This window comes from Saccopteryx leptura, chromosome 5 (genome assembly GCF_036850995.1).
Source record: "Saccopteryx leptura isolate mSacLep1 chromosome 5, mSacLep1_pri_phased_curated, whole genome shotgun sequence".
Lineage (NCBI taxonomy): Eukaryota > Metazoa > Chordata > Mammalia > Chiroptera > Emballonuridae > Saccopteryx > Saccopteryx leptura.
Window position 1 is genome coordinate 41,551,359 of NC_089507.1, and position 23,711 is coordinate 41,575,069.

The 23,711-nt window shown below is 35.9% G+C and overlaps 1 non-coding gene across 1 annotated transcript; it reads right to left on the bottom strand.

Annotated features, from left to right (window-relative positions):
• Positions 1-20,369: 20,369 nt before the first annotated feature.
• LOC136407437 (small nucleolar RNA U13) lies at positions 20,370-20,473 on the bottom strand. Its single transcript, XR_010751971.1, has one exon. It is a non-coding gene; the product is annotated as a small nucleolar RNA U13 (small nucleolar RNA).
• Positions 20,474-23,711: the final 3,238 nt, after the last annotated feature.

Consider the following 23,711-nt stretch of genomic DNA (forward strand, 5'->3'; position numbering starts at 1 on the left):
TTAGTTGTGTTGTGGTTTCTCATATGTGCCCTGATTGGGGCTCCAACCTGTGACTTTAGCAGTCTGGCTAGCACCCTCAGCCTCTACCCACCGCTCCACTGGCCAGGGCTATGTTCTTTTTTTTTTTTTTTTTTTTTTTTTTTTTTTTTTTGTCACCCAGAATGAAACCTCCAGAATGGCTTTCTTGGCTCTTTCACCCCTCCTGGATGTTTGATTTCCTTTTCTTCTTTCTTCAACACAATTTCTTCTAGTGCAGAGCTATTTTAAGGGTGCAGATTCACATTGATCCTAGTAACCTATGCTGTCAAAAGCTATTAGAAAAGTACAGAAATGAAGAGGGAACATGTAAAATCTTTTATAAAATATTGATATTTATTCTGTATGATGAATCTAGTAACAAAAATGGGCTTGATTTTGTTTTTTTTTAATTTTATCTATATTAATTTTTTTTTGTATTTAAAAATGTATTTTTGTCTATGATGCATTGGGAAGGAAAAAGCTAGTGTTTCAACACACATAGTTTAAGAAGCTTTATCCTAGTTTCTTCCTAAAGTTGATATCAATATACTTTACTGACTTGACAGCACACGCACTATACAATCAGAATGGAGGCCAACCAAAATCGGTATTTTTTGACCTTCTGAACAAGTACTGTATTTGTTTGCATTTCAGTCCTGCTTCTCCTTTTAGAGGTCTCCTTTTTCTGATTTCCCCAGTCCTATAAAACAGGTCAGGAACAAAATAAGCAAGCCCTTACATGGGAAACAGGAGAGGCAAAGGGTCTAAAGACAAAGTCCTCTGTCCTAGTGTAAGTCTGGGACGGGTGGCAGTATGACTAATCTTATATGTTACCGATTAAAGATTTTAGTTTTATAAGATGATAGCAGATATCCATCCAAAGGGAAAGGTGTTAAGATAGATAAAGCTGAAAGTCAAGAAGAGATCCTGCATTTAATAATGACTTAATTTTATACTTTTTAGTTTGTAATTCTAAAAGTAAAATGGTTATGACATAAATTTTCTTCAGGGATATATATTTATAAGGCCATTTGCATTCCATTTTGAAAATGGCTTTAGGTTAGCTTTTGCTTTTCTAAAAGTATTTTCTTGGGAGTGAATACTCTGTTTCCTTATGGTTTTCATCATGCAGGAAATACTTTGCACTAGTTAAAAGGCATCTAAAAATAACATGGCCAACCCCCTTCCCCCTAGCATCAGTAACATCTCTCTCACAGTATTCTTAAATTTCAAATATTGAGTCATAATTATTGCCTGTGATAAATTGATCATTTTGGAGATAAGTGGGCTGTATAAACTGTTTGCCACTCACATGCACTGCCCACATCTTTTTCTTTCTGGAAAAACCCATTTATATCTATCACTTCAATTATAATCATTATTTGGATAGCTCTCAAATCACCTTCTCCAGCCCCAAGAATCTCCTTGTTGATGATCAGAATTTTCAAGGGGCTAATGCACATCTTTACTTGCCTAATACCTGTGTTTCTTAAAGACAACACATTTGAAATGAAATGGAATTTTTCTATACACTTATCCTCATTCTTGATAAAATAATCTACTCTGTCTTACTTTTTTTATTTTTATTAATGGTGACATCAGTCTTTTAGTTACCTAGGGTACGGTAATTTATTCTTTTCCTTTTCCGCTTTATCTATTATGCTCACATCTTGATGCTATCTAAAAAAATGTCTTTTGTATTTTTTTTTTATCTATTCTCTGCATACTTCTATTCCTTTTGACCCGGACTTGACTTTTTGCTTTTAATTTCTTGCAACTTAATTTTACTCTTCTTTCTACCAGTAGGATTTTCATGCTAAATCACAGGTTAGTTCATAATAACCTTTCCTCATTACAAAAATTATCCAATTTTCTTCTACTTGCAGAATAAATTCAAACTTTTTAACCTGAAATTCAAGACCTTTAAAAAATAGGTGGTTTAATATAAATCAAAAGCTCAATGCAGGCAGTATATTCCCCTTATCCAGGATTTGTCATTTCACATCTCTATCTTTTAAAATATTTTTTCTCCAATCTTTTCCTCCACTTGTCATTGTTCTCCTAAACATTCAAGGCCTACATAAAGTGCCTTCTTATTTCCTTCACATAATAGGCTCATGCCTGTGAAATCCTAGGAAAATTGACTTGAATCTCTACTTTGGTTTTATTGTAAATATAGTAAAATTTTATCACAGGTTGACTTAATTTAATTATCTATATGCGTGATTTAAATGTAAATAGTACTGTATTTTCGAGTCTACCTCTACCAGTCATTCTTTTCAAAGAAAGTACAAGTTGAGAGTCATGGATTTAAGTTCCATAAATACGCCCCAATTTCTATAAGCTTTTAATAGGAGCATCTTCCTGAGTTATAGTTTGATGTGTTTCTAGCTGGAGATGTAGTAGCATTTTAAAATAATATTTAATAATGTCTCAAAATGCTAAGCTAGTGATAAGGAAACACTTCTTAATAGGTCATTTTTTTTCTCTGCCATACTGGACTAATTATAAGATACATGTTTATTTCCAATGTGGCATTATCCTAAGGAGATTTTCAATTTTGAATAAGAAGCAGATCTGCAAACTTTTCTACTTTAAACTTTATTTTTAGGGTTTAGAACTTCTCAAGGAAATATTTATGTCATTCGTTTCCCTTTTAGCATGTATCACAATGCTCTGCTCATAGTGTTTGATGTGTGCTCTTTAAACTGAATTTATTTTGACTCATACAAACAGCATGGGCTTCATAGAAACAGCAAATAATCTCAAGCAATGTTAGCATTCTTTTATTCTGCTATATTTGTTGTAGAGTGAGAATTCTTTATATTCTTTCCTCTGACACTTCATGATCAACTGGGACATTCTCTAGGAAACCCTTACTACTGATTTTGTGAATTACCAGAGTAAAAAGGACTCTAACTGCTTGCTCTAGTAAATAAAAGAACTGGGCTGATCTGATTGAATTTGCTTGAAATTCAAGAAGAATTAAAGTCCACCTCAGCCTCTAAAGAATCATAAAATAGTGCTAAGTGGCTCACAGATGTGGTAAATTCAAACTCACAAATTATAGCTGTTTTTCTGGCATACTTAGTCCTTTCAGTCTGATAGAAGAAAAGAGTGGTGAAAAAAATATGTGTATGTGTATGTGTAGCATTTTCACAACTCAGTAATAACAAACTCTTCTTTTCTACGATGTTATGACATTTTAATGCCTTTGCAGGAAAAGATGACAGAGTTGTCTGCAAGTGGTAACATTTTAATTTTACACTTTGGGGATTTTGTTTTTTGATAGAATCTCTTTTATAACCTGACTAATGTAAGGTTATGTTTTTTCTCATTACCACCTTTGATCATCCTCTCAGCAAAACAAGGCTAATGTCATCATCATCATTAGGCTCTGGAAGAATTTCCTGCTGGTTTTTTTAGACAATCACAATATTTTTCATTTTATGAAAACTGTGAAGGAGTTTTTACTTCTGTCTTTTTATTTCTTATATTGAGTGTTTAGAGTGGCTGCAAAAAGAATAGTAAAACAAGTATCTTGAACAAAGCAATCAATCAACTACCATTCTAAATTAAATTTCCTCCCAAGTGTTTTATCCCGTGCATTTTCCAGATTGGTCTCTGCCTCAAACTGAGACTTCAGATTTAGGTTAGATATCTATCTGAATTTTATATTTTAAGTAGATTTTTAAACCTTAGCATAAATAACCAAATACGGTAACTACCAGAAATCTAGCCTGAAACTAAAAAGGCTTATGGTTTTTTTTTATCATTTGGGCTACTGTCCTAGTATTTGCTACCACTGTTCACGTCCCAATTAAGCTATTGAGCATATATTGCAGTTTTATTATATTAATAATATCTTTTGGGTTTTTCATATTAGAATATGATAAATACTATGTGAAATTATTTCATGTCAGCAAATCGTTACTGCTGTACTTGTATCAATGTCAAAAGAATAGCCTGACCAGGTAGTGGCACAGTGGATAGAGCGTCAGACTGGGATGCGGAGGACCCAGGTTTGAGACCCCGAGGTTGCCAGCTTCAGCATGGGCTCATCTAGTTTGAGCAAAGCTCACCAGCTTGGACCCAAGGTCACTGGCTTGAGCAAGGGGTTACTTGGTCTGCTGAAGGCCCATGGTCAAGGCACATATGAGAAAGCAATCACTGAACAAGTAAGGTGTCTGAACGAAAAACTGATGATTGTTGCTTCTCATCTCTCACCGTTCCTGTCTGTCTGTCCCTCTCTCTGACTCTCTCACTGTCTCTATAAAAAAAATATTATTAGTCTGTGGACTGCTCTAGAATGACAGTGGAATCTGAATAATTAATTGGCTGCTGAAAGGTCAGTCTAACCACTTCCATCAACATTTAGGAAGGTGCATTACGTTTCAGTTGTTAAGTACTTTACCATAGCTTTGATTATTTGTTTCTCACCACCATTTTATTAGGCCATTAAGAATTATCTTTGTTACTATAAGTCTGATAAATAGAGAAATTGAAGGATACAGAGATAGATATTAACTATGGTTAAACCAGTCACCCAAAGTTATGACTAAGGTCACCGATACATTAGAAATCTAAAATTACATGTCTAAGCTGCCATATGTTGTTTCATTATTTGATCAAAGGAGGAAGATTACCTTAGATATGGTATATTTTCAAATTTTCAGCTTCTAACAAAGCAATATCTTATATTTATGTAATACCTTTAAATTTTATCTTAATCAATCATTCAGCAAATATTTCTTCAGTGCTGACTTTGTGAACTACCCTATGAAGGAGTACGTACTTACAATGCCTTTTTTTTTGTCCTCAAGGAGCTTCATGTATACACTTCATTGTAATGTAAGACACTAAATAGGGAAGACATTTAATAACTGTTGAAAGGTGCATGAATCCAAGAATATAGAGCAGAATTTGATTTTCCTTACAAATGTCTCTTCACTTTTTCCTTATAAAGGTCAGAAGTAGGCTTTTGTCTGGCATGTATTGCCACTTGGATGGCCAAATGATTTGGCATACCTTTAAATTGATAATATTCCCATATTTCTTTAATACTTCTTTGAGTAGATAAAAAATTTAATTTTATATTTACTAAAGATATAATTTTCTTTTTTTAGTTTCAAAATAAGCAATTTATATCCTGCCAAAATGAATGAATTTTGGTTTGCAGTTTCAGATCTGAGACATAAGGTTTTGAATTTTCAAATCTTTCATTTGATTTCTACTTTTGAATCCTTGGTTTCTACTAGACTGGTGAAAAACTGGGCCTTTTAGGAATTCTTGCCTTTCCAGGTTTGTGCTGTGGTGACAAGGGAGGAATAGAGTATATGAGCTTCTCAAAGTGTGCATAGATTAATATCTCAGAATATATCTCAGCTACATTCTCATTCAGTAGACTATTATACAGTCAAAAAGGTTTCTCAACTAGTTTTTTTAATTTCTATTTTTTAATTCCTCAGAGCTATCCAAAAAGAACAGACAATAACTTCCCGGCTTTGGAAGTTGAGTTGGGTTGAGTAGGTTTCTCATCAGGAGATTCAGACTCTTTCACCCATGAGATCCTTTATCCTCTTAGCACTGGGGCTCTCCTGTCACCTCCCCCTTCCTGGATTTCAGTTACAGGCAAGCTGAATTCCCCTTGCAAGACTGGAAGATAAACAGCTATCTGTAATTTAAAGCCAGCCATGTGAAAGTTTTAGGTGTTAAGCTGACAAAGGCATTGTACTCACTTAAAACCTTTTCCTCATCTCTTTCTTTTCAGATTTACCATTTTCTACCTAGTCTCTGGACTTCTCAGACTTAGAGAGCAACCTCAACCTCCTACCCCTCATCTCTGTTTAAACTTGCCAACAAAGAGCCCAGGAAAGGAACTCTGACAAGCAAAAAAACAGGTCCTTACACTTCCATGTTTCCATCATGGGTGGGTGTTTCTGCCCCTTTTGATTTCTGGCCCATGTTACTATTATTCAGCATGAGTAGACAAATTACAATGAAATGAAATAGACCAATAGAATAGAGAGGCTCCATGCCTTATCCATTTCTGGATTTCTGAGACTACCACTAAAGGTCTTAACTTTCACATCGTTACCTGGTTCCCCACCTCATCCCTTGTGTACAACTCATTAGGCAATATTCTACTCCACAGGCAACTCAAAGAGAAGTCCTTCCATTTTCCTAGTTGCTAGTTACTGCCCTGCAATGTTCAGCCTCTAAGGCCACAAAGCTCTCTTTGAAACTTTTGTGTGTAAGCTTCATTTTTTCAGCATGGCCTTCTTGCGGGTTCCATAGGCATCTCTCTGTTGTTATAAAACCAGTTTCATTGGAACACAATGGGTAATTCTAGTATTTCCAGAGAAGCTACATCATCTTCCATGGATAAACCTCACTCCACAAACTCGAGTTTTCAATAAATACAAATTTTATTGTTCTCTGTGGCACAACTAAATTTTTGACTCTAGGATGGCAGGAAACTTAACACTGGTCTTTCCTCAAATTCAAACATACAAATAATCACGAGTATCAGGACCTTTAAAGAATTAAGAGGGAACCATACAAGGTAACTGAAAAGTGGCAATGACTGTTGAACCCTTTGAGTAGTGTTTTTCATGCTTGCTGACCCCTGGAAGTGAATTTATTTTCAAACAATGAAATTAGGTCTCATCATAGTTTTATTAACTTAAAATTATGTTTGTTTGATAACCAATTTATGGAAACAAGAAGAACATACATTTGCCTTTTTTTAATGTTGACTTACACATTTTTAAAATAAAAAATTTTGTTATCTGGATGGTCAGGAGGCACAAGGATGTATATAAACCTTCATACTGCTCAAAGGGTTAAATTACTCCTTAAATTATTTCTGTGTCATCTCAGGAGTTCAGAAAATCTTTTCTAAAACTGGGTTTTGCCATTTTCCTGAAGAAATATTTCCTGAATTCAGAATTTATAAATTAAGAATTCACAAATCACAATGTCTTTTTCTTTATCACTGGAATTAACTTCTTTTTATATTAAGAAATACTACTTCCTGAAAGGAAAAAAAAAGCACCATAATTTGAAGCAAAATACTGAGACTAAAATCTAAAATATTATTCTATATACACATACACCCAACTAAACTTAACTTTTTTTTCATTTTAATCTTTGACTGTTATTTTCACTTATCAGATATATTGTAAATGAAATAGCTATTGGCTTTTTATTTCTTTTCCTTTTATATTTTTGTTTTTCCTTTTCTGCTTCTCTTTTAGCAAATATCCCTACCCTGTCCACCTTTCTATAGGTTTGGTGTATTCTTTGGAAATTTCTTAAAATATCACAGTTTCTTTAGAAGACATAACAAAGGGCTTATTTAGATAATAAAATAAATCTTTCAATTTGTTCTATTATACCCTCTGGTTTTATGATTTCAATTGACTACAATTTCTGACTTATGGTGTCAAGGTTGGTGATTTGACAACAGTTTGGACATCTGAACTAAAAAACAAAAAAACAAAACCTAAACAAAGCAAAATAAAACAAAAAAACAAAAGAAACACTGAACAGAGATAGAAGTTACTGAAAATTGTTCTTTTCTAATTCAGAAATGGTATATTCAATATGCATTTTGTTAATTATGTTATAAATCATTTCTATTTAACTTGAAGCATATTTTCAATTTTGTCCAATTTTTTGTGTTGGTACCTCAGACATTTGCTTAACTGGTCCATCTATCTTGCTTGGACCACTATAATAGCCATTTAATTAGTCTCCTGACTCTGGTTTTACTTTATTTCAGTCATTCAGCCAAGGATTGCCAGAGGTGTCTGTATAAAATGCAAATCTAAGCATATTACCCACTTGCTTAAAATCTTACAATAACTTTCAAGAGTCTATGACACTGAATTGCTTAAGTTACAGTTTAGATTCCTCTGAAATTTCTTTAAGAGTGCAGAATAGTGGGCTGTACTTCACAAATACTGATTGAAAATTTTTACTGGGACTAGGAAATCTCTGGTGGGGTTTGGAGATTTGCATTTGCATTTAAGTAAGAACCTTGTGAATTTATGCCTGACAAAATTTAAAAGTCACTAGTTTAAAGATAGGAAAAATTAAAAGTCCTTAGATATGATGACCTTTCTTACCTTCTACTATTATTATGGAATCTCTGTTCAGGCTTTGCTTGATTATTTGTATTTTTCTATTTCTTTTATGTCTTTATGCTTTTTCACAGCGATTCCTTCTTTCCTGGATGCCTATTCTTATCTTTTTAACTGGATAATCCTACTTGTTCTATAAGAGGCAGTTGGAACAATTCTTCATCTATGAAGCTGTCTTTGACCTTCCACCTCCAGCAGAGAACCATTCTCACCCCTCTATGGGCTCCTATCACACTTAATAAATACTGTCATTACAGTGAGAAAGAGTTCAGGTTAACATTATAGACAGCTGTGAGTATTGTAACCAAAGAAATGGTATGAACTAATGTACCTGACTCTAACTGTGAGGGTGGTAATTATATTTCCTCTGTTTTTGATATGAGCATTCACTGTACAACAGCTGTTGTGTAGAAGACATTCAGAACATTTTGGCAGTAATATATTAAAAAATAAATGTGTACCAGGACATGTGATAGGAGTTCTACTGTATCTTAGTATTTAACAATTCGAGTCAAAAGCTTGAAGGCCAAAGCTGAAGAGAAAATCACTAAATGCATCCTATTCTAAAGATAGCTCCTAAAACTTGGTTTTAGGAGATCTTACTACATGCTATGGGAACCAGTCTCCCTTTTCTACTTACCACTTCAACCTTATTTCCTGCTCTGTATATCCAAGAAATGTCGACAGGCAAGAAATAATGGGAGTTTTAGTATCATCTTTGACCTCATGGGAAATGAATTGTGGATTGTTAGAGGTTTTCAACCATGAAGATAGGAGGTGAGCACTCTACCACCAGTTCAAATGATGGAGACACATACCTGGACTACAATAAGAGAGACTAGTGTTTTTCCCTCATTTAAATGTACACTTGAACAGCAGATTTCAAACTATCTCCCTGCCTTTCTAAGCGAGGAAAAAAATTGGGGAGAGAGGCAGCACAAGGTGGGGTTGGTGTAAAGCAGACTGCATCACCACCGGCATGGGAAGGATTTGTGAATTTCCTCTGTGTTAAGTGCACAGTGGGGAAGGTAACTGGTCTTTAGCCAAGCAACTAAAGTGATGGCCAAGGAATATACATTTACATGAGTTGACAACTGGGGGGTAGAAGCTGAGTAGATCACAGTGGAAGAGGATAAACTGGAACACCCATATTCAAAAACTGTTGAGTGTGTGTGTGTGTGTGTGGGGGGGCTTTCCCTGAGACAGAGGTGCCTTGTGAGAGAGGCACACATGGTAGGCAAAAGCCCCTAAGTCAATATTGGCCAGAAAAGCAACAGCAGCCACTACAGAGAAATGTTCACCTAGTCCACTGATGTTCACCATTTTTCTTTTGTTTTTTCTCATCCTTATTATTAGAGTAAGAGAAAATCTTTAAATACATCCTTTATCATGTGGAATTTTGAACTGAGATGGACTGACTGTATAGTCAACAATGTCCAGAAGAAAGAATCTTCTTAAGATGGTCATTAAAGAAGCTGCTTCCCAGTTAGAAACAGGAATTCAACAGAACATTTTAGAAGGAAGTGATTAAAGGAAAATAAACCATTTTATATTTTTATATTATCAAATTGAACTTCTTTTAAAAAACTCCAGTTTACTTGAATGAAAATAATGATCACTAGAAGGCAACAGGAGTTCACCAAGGGCTAATTCTATCCCAATAATATCATTTCACTTTCTGAAATTGTTTTTAGAGGTTTGGAAATACCCAAGTTCAATCAAGAACAAGGAAGCCTCAGGATAAGAATGAAGACCAGAGACTTGTAGTTTGTACAAGTGTCTAACGAAATGAAAGGTCAACCAGAATGGAGTGAAGTTTATATTGAGTTTAGAAAATGAAAAATAAAAACAAACTTTTTTTTGTCAGTTTTTACTTGTCATTCTACATTCAGAAGAGGCATTTTATTGAAGTGAAGAGGTTAAGAGATTCTTGTGGAGTAAGAATCTTAAGGAATAGGAGTTTTGATGTCAAGCAGGCCTAAATATGCATACTAACTCCATCCCCTAAAACAATGAGGCTTTCTCTTGCCTTTATATTTTTTCCTAGTAAGTAAAAATAATACCATTACTCACTTTTAATTGTTGTGCAAATAATGAAAATTATTTACTTGCAAAATATGATAGAAAACACAGAGTAAATTCTAATAAATATACATTTCTTCTAAGATAATTCTATTCTACTGCTAGAGAAGGTACTAGTTTCTGAAATTTTTTCTAATACATGAATACTCTTTAAAAAATATCCAACCTCTTTCACATTGGTTTAAACTGCATGAAGCTACTTTTAAATTCTGTCTTCCAGATGCTTTGATTCTGACAATGGGCAATTTGAATGGAGACACCAGTGTAGCTAGGTTTATGAAATCCAGAGCTCCATTCTATGGTAATGAATCACAATTTTTTTGTGTTTGGTTATTCACACTCTGAGTTGATTTCCCAAAGGCTGGTCAATTCTTGGTGACATGATAAAATAAGATTTCTGGTTTAACAAAGATGAGGGCTATCCCTTGGAAAGGAGTGACCACAGGATAATGTGACTTCCCATTCTCAGGGAACCAGCTAATCTTTATGTGTCACATAGCTGCTACCTCTCTTTTGAATTTCTCTTTGGAACTGCTTTATGACCTTAAGAATAGACAATTTGGAACAAGACAACTCTACAATGTGTCATGCAATAGGTGTGCACAAAATGGCAAGTTCATCAGGCAGGACAGTTAGGCAGATTAAACAGCAGGTATATTCATCTCCCTGGGGCAGAAAATGACATGAATCTGCAAGCAGGCATTAAAGAAAAAGATTCACAGTGGTAAAAAATTGTTAGCCACCTGCTAGTTCAGCATGATAGCAGGTACACATGTCAAATGCCCACAAAATCAGAATGACTTTTAAAAGCTTTCATATGGTTATAATGCCACTTTTTACCCTTTAAAACAAAAGAATACTGGGGTGCATTATGTGTTTTAAGTCTTCATCTTGAGAAGAAATAATAATTATCTTTTTAATTGAAGAAAAATGTAAAAAAAATCTGAATTAAATCCATGGACATGCAGTTTTACATTAGAATTTCAAATTTTAAAAATTCCCCCATTATAACTTTCCAAGATTATTAAGAATTATTTGGTTAACTCTGCCATTAATTTTAATCTCTTTTAAAAAAACAACTGCTGGCCCTGGCCATTTGGCTCAGTGGTAGAGCGTCGGCCTGGCATGCAGGAGTCCCAGGTTCAATTCCCGGCCAGGGCACACAAGAGAAGCACCCATCTGCTTCTCCACCCTTCCCCCTCTCCTTTCTCTCTGTCTCTTCCACTCCCACAGCCAAGGCTCCATTGGAGCAAAGTTGGCCCCAGGCGCTGAGGATGACTCTATATCCTCTGCCTCAGGCACTAGAATGGCTCTGGTTGCAACAGAGGGATGCCCCAGATGGGCAGAGCATCGCCTCTTGGTGGACATGCTGGGTGGATCCCGGTCGGGTGCATGCGGGAGTCTGTCTGACTGCCTCTCCATTTCCAACTTCAGAAAAACAAACAAACAAACAAACAAACAAACAAACAAAAAAAAAAACTGCTTTTACCGGAATTGTTGCTTAGTAGTATTTCTTGTAGTTTGCTGATTGCAAGGTATATTGCTACCTGCAAAACTAAGCTTTCTAAGATACTCCCTGTTTTTATGTTTCAGCCATGTCTGATTGACTTTACGTCCATATCAGAAATTATCATGGTATCTGAAACATAGACAGTCAATAAGTATTTTTTCAATTAATTTATTACATATATTATTTAGTAGATTTAAAAAAAACATGCTTTTAGGAGAATAAAATAATTTGAGATTAAAAAGTTTATAAAATCATAAATGTTTAGAGTTGGAAAGGTGTCAAAAGTCAACTATTTTATCGACTTCATTAAAAACCTGGTATATAGGTGAAATAACTTATATAATATTATTTGTTAATCATTAAAGAATCCAAACATAAAAATAATTTTTATTTAAATATATATAATTTTTAAGCTTATAGTCATCATCCTACTAATTCTACTTAAAGAACTTAAATATTTTTTTATCTTTAATTTACTCATGGGAGATGCAGTTTTTCTTCATTCTATTAGTGATTTATAATATTAGCATTACAACTATTTAACCATTTAAGCAATACTTTCAAAAATATTTTCACTAAAATAATGTTTTATAAGTGTAACCTCTATATTCACAGCTAATGTGAATAAGATATGCTTATTATTACAAAATCAATCCTCACACCTTGAAAATATTTATAATCTCACCCTCTGTAGAAAATGTTTGCTGATCCTGCTCTAAACTTTTTCTTTTTTTTATAAATTAAGTGAGAGGCAGGGATGCAGTGAGACAGATTCCTGCATGCACCCTGACCAGGATCCACCCATTAAGCCCCTACCTGGCGATACTTTACCCATCTGAGTCTGCTGCTCCATTGCTTTGCAACCTAGCTATTTTTATCACCTGAGGTGAGGCCTTGGAGCTATCTTCAGTGCCTGGGACAAACTCACTTGAACCATTTGAGCCATGGCTGCAGGAGAAAGAGAGAGAAAGAGAAAGGGGAAGGGAAGAGGTGGAGAAGCAGATGGTGGCTTCTCCTGTGTGCCCTGACTGGGAATCAAACCCAGGACTTCCAAAGTCTGGGCTGACCCAGCCTGCTGAGCCAATAGGCCAGGGCATTTTAACCAGTGAGATCTTGTGATTTCTTTCTCAGCTTCCAAATAAAGTTTATTTAAATTAGTCTATATTGCAAGACTCTAACATAGTCTTGGTCTTTGTAAAATAGGTTAGAACTGGAGAAAATATATCAAGAGTCAAGTGAAAAATATTTTAATAATTCATTAATCTATCAGATGTCACCTAACTTTGCAATATCAGGAAGATAAATAAATAAATTAATTTTTTCATAATCAATTTAACAATTATTTCTTTTTATGCACCTACTCCATGCCAAGAATTGCTGTTCTAGGGTCTGGCTGTGGTGCCATTATACAACTTACATTCACTTGGGATGATTAGTCAATAAGTATTAACATAAATAAATTAGTTTTGATAGTAATCTATGTTTTGAAGAGAACAAAGTAAATTGAAAGCATAACAGTAGCTTGTAAAGGGTAGTGAAATACCATTAAAAACTTTTGTCAACATTTATCAAATAAATTATAATATGCTAACTAAAGCCTTTTACCAAACTCAGGAGACAAAGTTTTTAATTTTTTTTTCTCCCAATCCTTATTGTCTTGCATACCATATTTTCCAGCTTACCAATATTAACTCACTGAATGTTCTCAATTATTCTGTAGGAGAGATAGAATGGAATCTGCTTTCCAGTGAGAAAACTGAAACAAAGAAGAGGTCAGAAAATTCCTAAAGTTACCCGTTTAACTTATTGAAGCCAGGATTTGAATCTAGGAAATATAAACCCAGAATTCAGCACTCTATTGAATGATCAGTGAAGCCTTCTCTGAGCCTACATATTGAATGGTAATATAGATAAAGCCATAAAAACTTATAGAAGAACATTCTAGGTAGAGAATAGGAGTATATAGGATCGGTGCCTGAAATTAACTAGGAGTACTTCAAGACCAAAAGATAGCATGTAGCTCTCGCAGGAAATAAGGGGGAAAATAATAGGAAATAATGTCAAACTATGGATTCATATAAACAATTAAAAAGAATTTATATATATGCTTTAAACCAAAATATGACTTCATGAGTTTTATGTTGTAAAATGACTATACAAGGACAAGAACAGAGGAAAGATATAGAAGAGACTTCCAATTGCCTATGCAATATCCACTCTCTCCCCCGCGACCCCCCACTAACATAACTCCAGTGTATTTTCAGGTTGCAGTACACCAGGGTAAAGATCCTTTATCTTAGCCTCCCTTGTAGCTTGGAATTGTCATGTAACTACAATGGCCGATGGGGAACTTCGGGGAAAAAATCAGTATCTGGAGCTGATTTCAGCTGGTAGTTGTTCTCCCTTCTCACACTGCTTCTTCTCCTTCTCTGGAACAGGGAAGTGAAAGACGGAGATGCAAAAACCAAATTGCAATTGCAAGGAGATCTAGAAGGTGGAAGCCATGATCTAATAAATTTTGATAGACAGATGGGTTAAGGACTGTGAATTATTGCCCAAATTCTGGGCTATTATATTCCAACTTCTAGTTTCACGAGAGAAAAAGATCAACTTCAATTTTATCTAATCCAACCTATTTGAATTATTTTACCATATGCAGCCAAACTTATCTCCTATGTTGAAAGTAGAGGCAAGTCAGAAGGTGATCAAGTAGTCCAAGCAAGTGCACATAGTGGTTTGGATGTAGCAGTATCTACAGAGGTGGTAATTCAACGTACTGCTGGCTTGCAAAATGCACTTTATAAATATTTACTTGAAAGAAACAATGAATACTAAAAGTGAATCAATTAAATACTTTAATTTACTAAAATGATAATTAAGGTAGTTAAAAGACGATAAAAATGAAATTAACCACAATTGCAATTATGTTAGATTGTATATAATAAATTAAGCAATATACAAAAGGAAAGATAATTATGCCAATCTAGTATTAATGTCTTTCCAGTTAAAATAAAAAATGACTAAATTATTAAATATAGCTTCTTTTCTTTTAATTTTTATTTTATTTCTTCATTTTAGAGAGGAGAGAGAGAGAGAGAGAGAGAGAGAGAGAGAGAGAGAGGAGAGAGAGACAGGGGGGAGGAGCTGGATGCATCAACTCCCATATGTGCCCTGACCAGGCAAGCCCAGGGTTTCGAACCGGCGACCTCAGCATTTCCAGGTCGACGCTTTATCCACTGCGCCACCACAGGCCAGGCAAATATAGCTTCTTAAGGTCTCATTTAGTCATAGGTTTATTTGAAAAGGCAAGCAAATTTAATTCCTCTAGGCTACCATATATATTATTTGCAGCTTCCTAGGGACAGACCAACATTGAAATCCTATTAGATGGACGAACCTATGCCTTTTACTAAACTCAAAGGAGACAAAGTTCTTAATATTTTCTCTCCCAGTCCTTACTGTCTTACATACCACATTTGCCAGTTTGAAACCTTTGGTGGGTAGATTAAAGAGTTTTTACACTCCTCCCTTTTGTGAGGTCAGTATAATCTCCATCCACTGCCTGCTTTTCATACATCAGAGAATTCTATAAATCAAGCAAAGAATTCAGTAATCGTGGTGGCTGATGCACTAGATAATTTAGAGATGCAGCCACCCAACAGCTGATTCTTCAGTGACTCTTCTTCTACTGACAAACGTGAAAGAAAATGCTAAAGTTGTCAGTCCACTTCTATTTTTTATGAGCAAATTTTGTACTTTTTGGAGCTGCAGGATTGAGGTGCATTGCAAGAATGAACTTCATGTGCCAATCTGCAAAGGAATCATTGCTCTCTCTTGTGATGGGAATAATACTTGTAGAGCATTTTTCACCCAAGGATGGCAAAGCACCTCATTAAAATGGATTTATTAAACCTCCAAGGCACTCTGTAAAAGAGGAATGGTCAGCTGCTATTTTATCAAGATAGGAAGTGTGGACATAAAGGAGTCCAAGTAACGAGATTATAGTATCAGAATTTGGCAAAGTTTATATGCTTGATGCCCTGGTTTTATAACCAAAGTCAGCACAGTCATGAGATATAATAACACGTTAGCCACCAATTGGTGTACAAGGAAGGGGAAAATGCTAGATGCAGGGTTTCTCAACCTCAACACTATTGACATTATGGCTCAGATAATTCTTTATTGTAGGGTGAGCTGGGGTCATTCTGTCCTGTGCATTAAAGGATGTTTAACAGCCCTGGCCGGTTGGCTCAGTGGTAGAGCGTCAGCCTGGTGTGCAGAAGTCCCGGGTTTGATTCCTGGCCAGGGCACACAGGAGAAGCGCCCATCTGCTTCTCCACCCCTCCCCCTCTCCTTCCTCTCTGTCTCTCTCTTCCCCTCCCGTAGCCAGGGCTCCATTGGAGCAAAGATGGCCTGGGCACTGGGGATGGCTCCTTGGCCTCTGCCTCAGGTGCTGGAGTGGCTCTGGTCACGACATAGCGACGCCCCCGAGGGGCAGAGCACTGCCCCCTGGTGGGCAGAGCATCGCCCCCTGGTGGGCGTGCCGGGTGGATCCCAGTAGGGCACATGCGGGAGTCTGTCTGACTGTCTATCCCCGTTTCCAGCTTCAGAAAAATACACACACACACACACAAAAAGGATGTTTAACAACATCCCTGACCCCTCTAGATGCCAGTAGCATCTACCCTTGTAAACACCATAACATGTCTCTGCACATTGCCAAATGTCCCACTGGGGATGACATGCCCACCCTCCCTTCATTGAGAACCGCTGTGTTCAATGTAAATTGAAAAGGGGGCCTAAAACACATCTAGGTTCTAGAACTGGCACTGTAGAGGAGTTTTTTAGCTTTATATGTATAGTGTCTACATTAAGAAGCAAACACAAGCTTGATTTAAGCAAACATTTTAACAAAACAATGAGATGGTTTAGAGCCCAAGAAGACTTCTGGTGGCAAGTAGTATTAAAATTACTGGAGTAGGCAAGAATAGTTTCTTTATTTTTCTTTATTTTTTATGGTGAGTGGAGGAGAGACAGTGAGGCAGACTCTGTATGCACCCCACCCAGGAGCCACCCAGCAACCACATCTGGGGCCGATGCTCAAGTACTGAGCTATTTTTAGCACCTAAGGTTGTCGCGCTCCACCAGAGCTATCCTCCACACACAGGGGCCATGCTCAAACCAATTGAGCCACTAGATATGGAAGGGCAAAAGTTAGAGAAATGGGAGAGGGAGGTGGGAAGAAGCAAATGGTTGCTTCTCCTGTGTGCCCTAACCAGGAATCAAACCTGAGATGTCCTTACACTGGGTCAACACTCTATATATTGAGCCACCAGCCAGGGTCAAGAATTATTTAATTACTTAATTTGAATGATACATTAATTCAGTCAAAGTGAAAGAAAGCTGGTTAAGACAGGTGAGGTCTCAGGGCCTCATTGATCAGACTGGGATACAGGGATGGATGAGTATCAGGCATGAAACTGAGACCTGACTAGTAGCATAGAATGAACCAACAGAGTAAAACAATGGTTTTCCCTGTCACTTCTAGAATGAGCTAGGTAATAATTTCCAAGACAAAACATACTTTACATAAACTACCTTAGAAAGAGGGTATTTCTTAAATTACTAGGGAAAAGCACCAATAATTATTAAAAGGGGCAAGAGAGAGCAGGGTGATTATTAATCAGTTTCGGTCCTTTCATAAGTACTGATTAGTTTCTAAGTACAGTATGAATTTATACCCTGAGTCTGCATTAATGCAATTATTGAGCTGTAATTACTGGGAATAGTGGTATTTTTTATATATTTAAATAGAAATTATTTATTTTTTTAAAATAACAACTGAAAAGACCATTACTGTCATTGACCTTGTCATTTATAGTAGTATATGAAAGTAAAGCTGCTTCTTTGGGGCTGGCAACCCTTTACACTGTCTGCAGTTCATTGTGAGACTTCTTCTGAAAGTAGTTTCTTCTTTTTTTTATAGTGAAATATACTCAAACAATCTTAGAATTTATATGAGACATGGTAATTTTTACAACTTATTACTCATTAATTCATCCAGCCAACCACCCATCCAGTCAAACTACAAACAGTTTTGAGCATTAATTGGTGTTAAATGTACATCTAGAGATGGGACAGGTAAATGTAAATAAATTTTTCTAACTTAAGTAGATTACTGAATCTTAGGGATATGATGCTTAACTATGACAATATTAATTCATGGTATTTGCAACACAGTGCAAGTAGCCATGTCAAAGACATATTATTTCAGTTAAAAATCTAAAGAGCCCTGGCCGGTTGGCTCAGCGGTAGAGCGTCGGCCTGGCGTGCGGGGGACCCGGGTTAGATTCCCGACCAGGGCACATAGGAGAAGCGCCCATTTGTTTCTCCACCCCCCCTCCTTCCTCTCTGTCTCTCTCTTCCCCTCCCACAGCCAAGGCTCCACTGGAGCAAAGATGGCCTGGGCGCTGGGGATGGCTCCTTGGCTTCTGCCCCAGGCGCTAGAGTGGCTCTGGTTGCGGCAGAGCGACGCCCCGGAGGGGCAGAGCATCGCCCCCTGGTGGGCAGAGCATCGCCCCTGGTGGGCGTGCCGGGTGGATCCCGGTCAGTCGGGCACATGCAGGAGTCTGTCTGACTGTCTCTCCCTGTTTCCAGCTTCAGAAAAAAAAAAAAAATCTAAAGAATCACTGCTGTTTCACTGGATAAAAACACAGATTTCCAGACAAAGCAGTCAGAACCACATGGGGTTACAGAGATGTGAAAGAAGTCATGATCAGAGAACAGAAACATAGTTGACATGGGCAGTTGAATCTAAGCCTAGAAATGCAGTCAGGCACAAATTTGTTCATTTTCTCATTTGGCATGCTAAGGGATATAGGCTTTGATGTTTCAGTAGAAGACTTTTACAGCAATGGAGTGACTTGACCAGGTTTGCATTGTAGAAAGATTACTCTGAAGGCAGTGTGGAAAATTTATTAAACTTGAGACAGATTAGTAGCAGAGAGACCAAGAGAGATTGATTAGTTGGCTATTGCAATAATGGGTGTGACAAATGATGACCTGAGCTGAAGCAGTGACAACAGGATGGAAAGAAAAGAATTGTTCTCTAAGATATATTTAGGTAGTAGAACTTAATGAATTTTGGTAATTGGGTTGATTTTTTATAAAGCTGCTCTAAACTGAGGAACCAAGGACCAGTGATCATTGAGTCTGCTTTAGGTCAACAAAGTCTATCCATGAACAGTTTAAGCACTGGTATCAACCACAAAGCATGCATATTCTTATTTATTATACTACTCAGAAATTCCTGAGTAGTTTTTTCTCAAGCATTAAAAATTTTGTTTCTTTTATTTTACTTCGGGTATATCTTTTGGTTTTAGCCTAGTCTCACCACTTTTTTTCCTCTTGACTGTGTAGAGACTGGATAACTTATTTTTCCCAAGCTTTAACATGGATATTCCTTGTTTACTCAAAGAGTGTTATGGCACATTTTTATATTAGACTGACTTAACTAATGGAGATCCTTTAATTGATGGGAAAAAATCCAGTTACAAATTTACTAAAGAATCAGTACAGGACAGAATGCAAATATGAGTGTTCTTAACTTTCATTTTTGGTCAATGAAGTCATGAATACGAATATAATCTTGAAGAAGATATGTATAGAATATGAGATTATTAAAGACAGATTAGGAAACAATATTTTGAGGCTGAGTAAGGAGGTAGGTTACAATGAAGGAAGAAGAGGGAATAGACAATAGAATTAGGAAGAGAACGATATCTTGAGGTTAAAAGAAGGGCTACTAAAAAGAACAACCTAGAGAATAGTGAAAGGAATTTCAAGCTTTATTGAAATTGTTTAGTTGAGGCCAAAGAGCACAGATGCAGAAGCTGACATGTTAGTTGACTAGGTCTTAGGATGGGCGTTAGCAGTATGAATTCTGCAGAAGGACAAAGAAAAGGAAGGAAGAAATGAGAAATTAACCTTTATTTAGCTTCTACATCTTCTGGTCAACTTTACATACCTTATTTAATCATCACAAAATATTCAGAAGTAGACATCATTTTCATTTTACTGAAGGAGAATCTAAAGTTGAAAACTCATAGTCACAGGTTCTAAATGGCAGAATCAGGTCTTTAACCTGTGTACATCATATTTTATATTCTGTGCACTTTCAAATAAATATTGCTAGGTTAGAATCAGTAATTATCTGAAGTAATTAACCATTGGGTCTAGATAGAGTAAAGAAAGCAAATGAAAGATAGACAAAGCTTTTTTTAGAAAAAAGGATAATTAAGCCTTGATTCATTGCTGTATTTGGAGCATAGCCACAGGGGATTTAAAGAAGAGAAGGCCATAAGCAGAAAGTGGGAATTGGAAAGTTGAGACTTGGAAGACTAAGAACATTCAAGTGATAGGGAATCTTGATGTGAGGTCCTAACAGTCCTTCCTTAAAGTAAAGATGAATTACGCTGGATTCCGTATGTCAAGCAATGATGATATTGAGACATTGATTAAGTTAATCAGTTAACCATGTGAGCTGAAAAGGCCTAAATGATGGAAGGGCTTAGTCTGACAAAGAAGTAGATAAACTTCAATTAATCTTTTTATGTCAGATGGGTAATGTGCCAATGTCACAACAAGATCTGAAGGAGGCACATCTCACACAAGAGCGTGAACACCAAATCATCATGTTTACAAACTACAAAAGGATCTGACCAGCATCTGAGGTATAAGAAAGTTAAGGATAAAAATTCTCACCCTGTCACATTTAGATGCCACCTTTTGAAATATGCTTTCAAAGTATTGAGAGACAAGAGTCTCAAGAATAGATAGAAAAGAAAGGTTTTATTTTATGGTTTGTTTAGAACCAGGATTTACTTTCAAATTTCTATTCCCAGCAATCTTTTATTAAATTCACAAAATGGCACTTTTTGTGTAATTTTTAAATAATTTTTGTCTAAACCTGGAAACATTTTTTTTCAGCATTAATAAGTGACATAAATCTCTACTTCATTTTGGGTAACTGATTAAATCAGGATGGCTGATTTCAGTAAAAAATTGGAAAATCTCCTAACTCTTTTGTCTTGCTCCTTCCCATTTATTTTGAAGTACAGAATAATAAAGGAGATTAATCCTGCTCAATTTGTAGTGCTGCATTATTAACCAAAACTGCTTTTTTACATCTGTTATAATTATGTCTCAACAAACCATAGATAAATGGTTTTACTATAGGAGACCAATGCTAAGTCAAATTACTGGGAAGAAGTAAAATCTCTGTGCTTTTAATTACAGCACTTCCCATTATTATTAGAGAAGAAGATTTCTTTAGTGGATACCAAGAATATGAAAAGCGTTTTTATTCTTTCTTTAACAGAATCAGAAAAGGAAAATGCTAAATCCAATCATAAGAGTTCATGAGTGGCCCAAAACAATGTTCTCTGTGTAATGAGCCCTATGACCACAGATCAGTTGGTTACCTCCCACTGTATCCTATCTTTCAGGATCAGCAGGCATAATTTTAACATAGTTTTTGTTTGTTTGTTTTTTAAAATCATCATCACCCTGTTAGTGACTTCTTGATGTCAGCTCCTGCCAGAAAACTAATACTACCACTAATGATATGTATAAAACAAGATATTACAAATTCATTTGGTAAATAGCATTTACAATGGGACCAAAGTTTTATATTTTATGATCAGAGAGCATATTAATATCTTCCTTTAGGTAAAGTGGATGTTCTTAATCTCCAAATCTCCAATCTATTAATAATTATTGTGTATGACTTACAGGTTCATTTTGTCCTTTGGACTTACCCTTTGATATTACTTTTTACTTAGTTTTACTCAATGTATTGTCTAAAGGTGCAATAGTGAACCATTTATATAACTATTTTGAAAATACTGCTTCAGATTTTGTTTACATTCTTTTTTTGTGTTGCTAAAACTAGGTAGAATGGAAAAAAAACTCAGCAGGTTGGAGAATTGAAGAGCATAAAAGTAAATTTAGAGCCTTAATTTTTATTCTTATAGTAAAAGGCAATGGGTATAAAAATCAATACTTGGAGTTGATAAATATATGAAAAAAATTAATTTCAAACCCATATAACCATTGTGGAACAGTTCTGATTATGGAAGGGAACAATGTTAGTGATCAAGCCAGCACAACAGGATTAACCCAGAATAGTCCTAGGCAAACTCAATTGTAGGTCACTCTGCTTTTGTGATCCTTATACTATTCCATGCTATTTTATTTTTATTTTTTATTCATTTCTATGAAATTGCTTCATCTATATTGGCAGATTCAAAAGCAAACTGAACATGATGTTATTTCCCTCTATACTCCATTGTATTTTCTCATCTAGTGTATCATCAGTAAATATTTTCACAATAAATGATACATTTTCAAAGTGAGTGTGAGCATCCCCTACCACCATGTGACCAATATGGCACTTAGCTAACTTCAGTTTCACATGAAAGAGAAGTTTCTGAAATCTTGCCTTTTTCCTTTGTATTATAATCCCTTCAGAAATATTATTACCCTCCAGAACTGTGTTCTAATTTGTGTGTGTGTGTGTGTGTGTGTGTGTGTGTGTGTGTGTGTGTTGTATTTTTCTGAAGTTAGAAGCAGGAGGCAGTCAGACAGACTCCTACATGTGCCCAACCAGGAAGCACCTGGCATGCCCACCAGGTGGCGATGCTCTGCCCATCTGGGCTGTTGCTCTGTTGCAACTGGAGCAATTCTAGTGCCTGAGGCAAAGGCCATGGAGCTGTCCTCAGCCCCCAGGCCAACCTTGCTCCAGTGAAGCCTAAGCTGCAGGAGGGGAAGAGAGAGACAGAGAGGAAGGGGAGGGGGAAGGGTGGAGAAGCAGATGGGCGCTTCTTCTCTGTGACATGACCGGCAATCGAACCTGGGACTTCCACACACCAGGCCAACACTCTACCACTGAGCAAAACTGCCAGGGCCACTAATTTTTTTTCTTAACCTCATTTAAATTTTTTTAAATTTTGTTATCTGTAATTAGATGTATATTCTACTTGACTTCCATTTGTTGAGTGTTTGAAGGCCTGTCCCAGATTCTCCCAGTTTATACAAAATCAAATCTTTGGTAATCTCCTTAAAACATTTTCAGTCTTCTCTAAGCTGTAACTGATTCAATTTACAGAGCATTATAAATGAATAAATGCATATTTTTTCAATTACATTTGGATATTTCATTGAATTCTAGAACTTTAGAAGAAAAACATACTTAAGTCATTCACCTCTTTGGATGCTAAGATTCTGAAAATTAAAATCATTTGTCTCAGGTAAAATAATGGTGGAAGAGAAACTAAATGTCTATATAGCATATACATTTATATTTTCAATCTGTATGTAGGATGTAAAGATTTCTTAATTGGGAAAATAAAGAAGTATCTTTTTGGATAGTGTGTCTCCTGAAATGATGAGAAATTTGACTCTAATGGTTTATCCAAATAAAAGTTATTTTATTAGACAAATAAAAGTCTATAAATAACTATATACTGATGGTTCAGGAGCTCTAAAATATTAATATTTTAGGTTTCTACTGTCTTTCTGCTTTCCTGTCCCCAACCTGTAGTTTAATTCTCCTGATTCCCTCATTATCTTAGAAAAGCTACCCAGTTTACAGGTGTCCATCTAATTTTTAGGCAGGAAGAAGAAGGAAAGAATACAAATGAAGGATAGTACCTATAATAGGAAGAAACAGCATTCCTAGAAGTCTTTAGGAGACTTCTACTTGAATCTCACTGGCCACCTATGGCTGGGAGAAGAATGACACATGTAGGCTACTTTTTAAATTGACACATTACCACTCAAAAAACCCCATACATTTTCCTAATAAGTAAAAAGAATAACTGGGTGCTTCAGTAGGTATCTAGCAGTTTCTGTTGAAACTGGCTTATGTAGGAAGTGAATTTATGACGAATCTT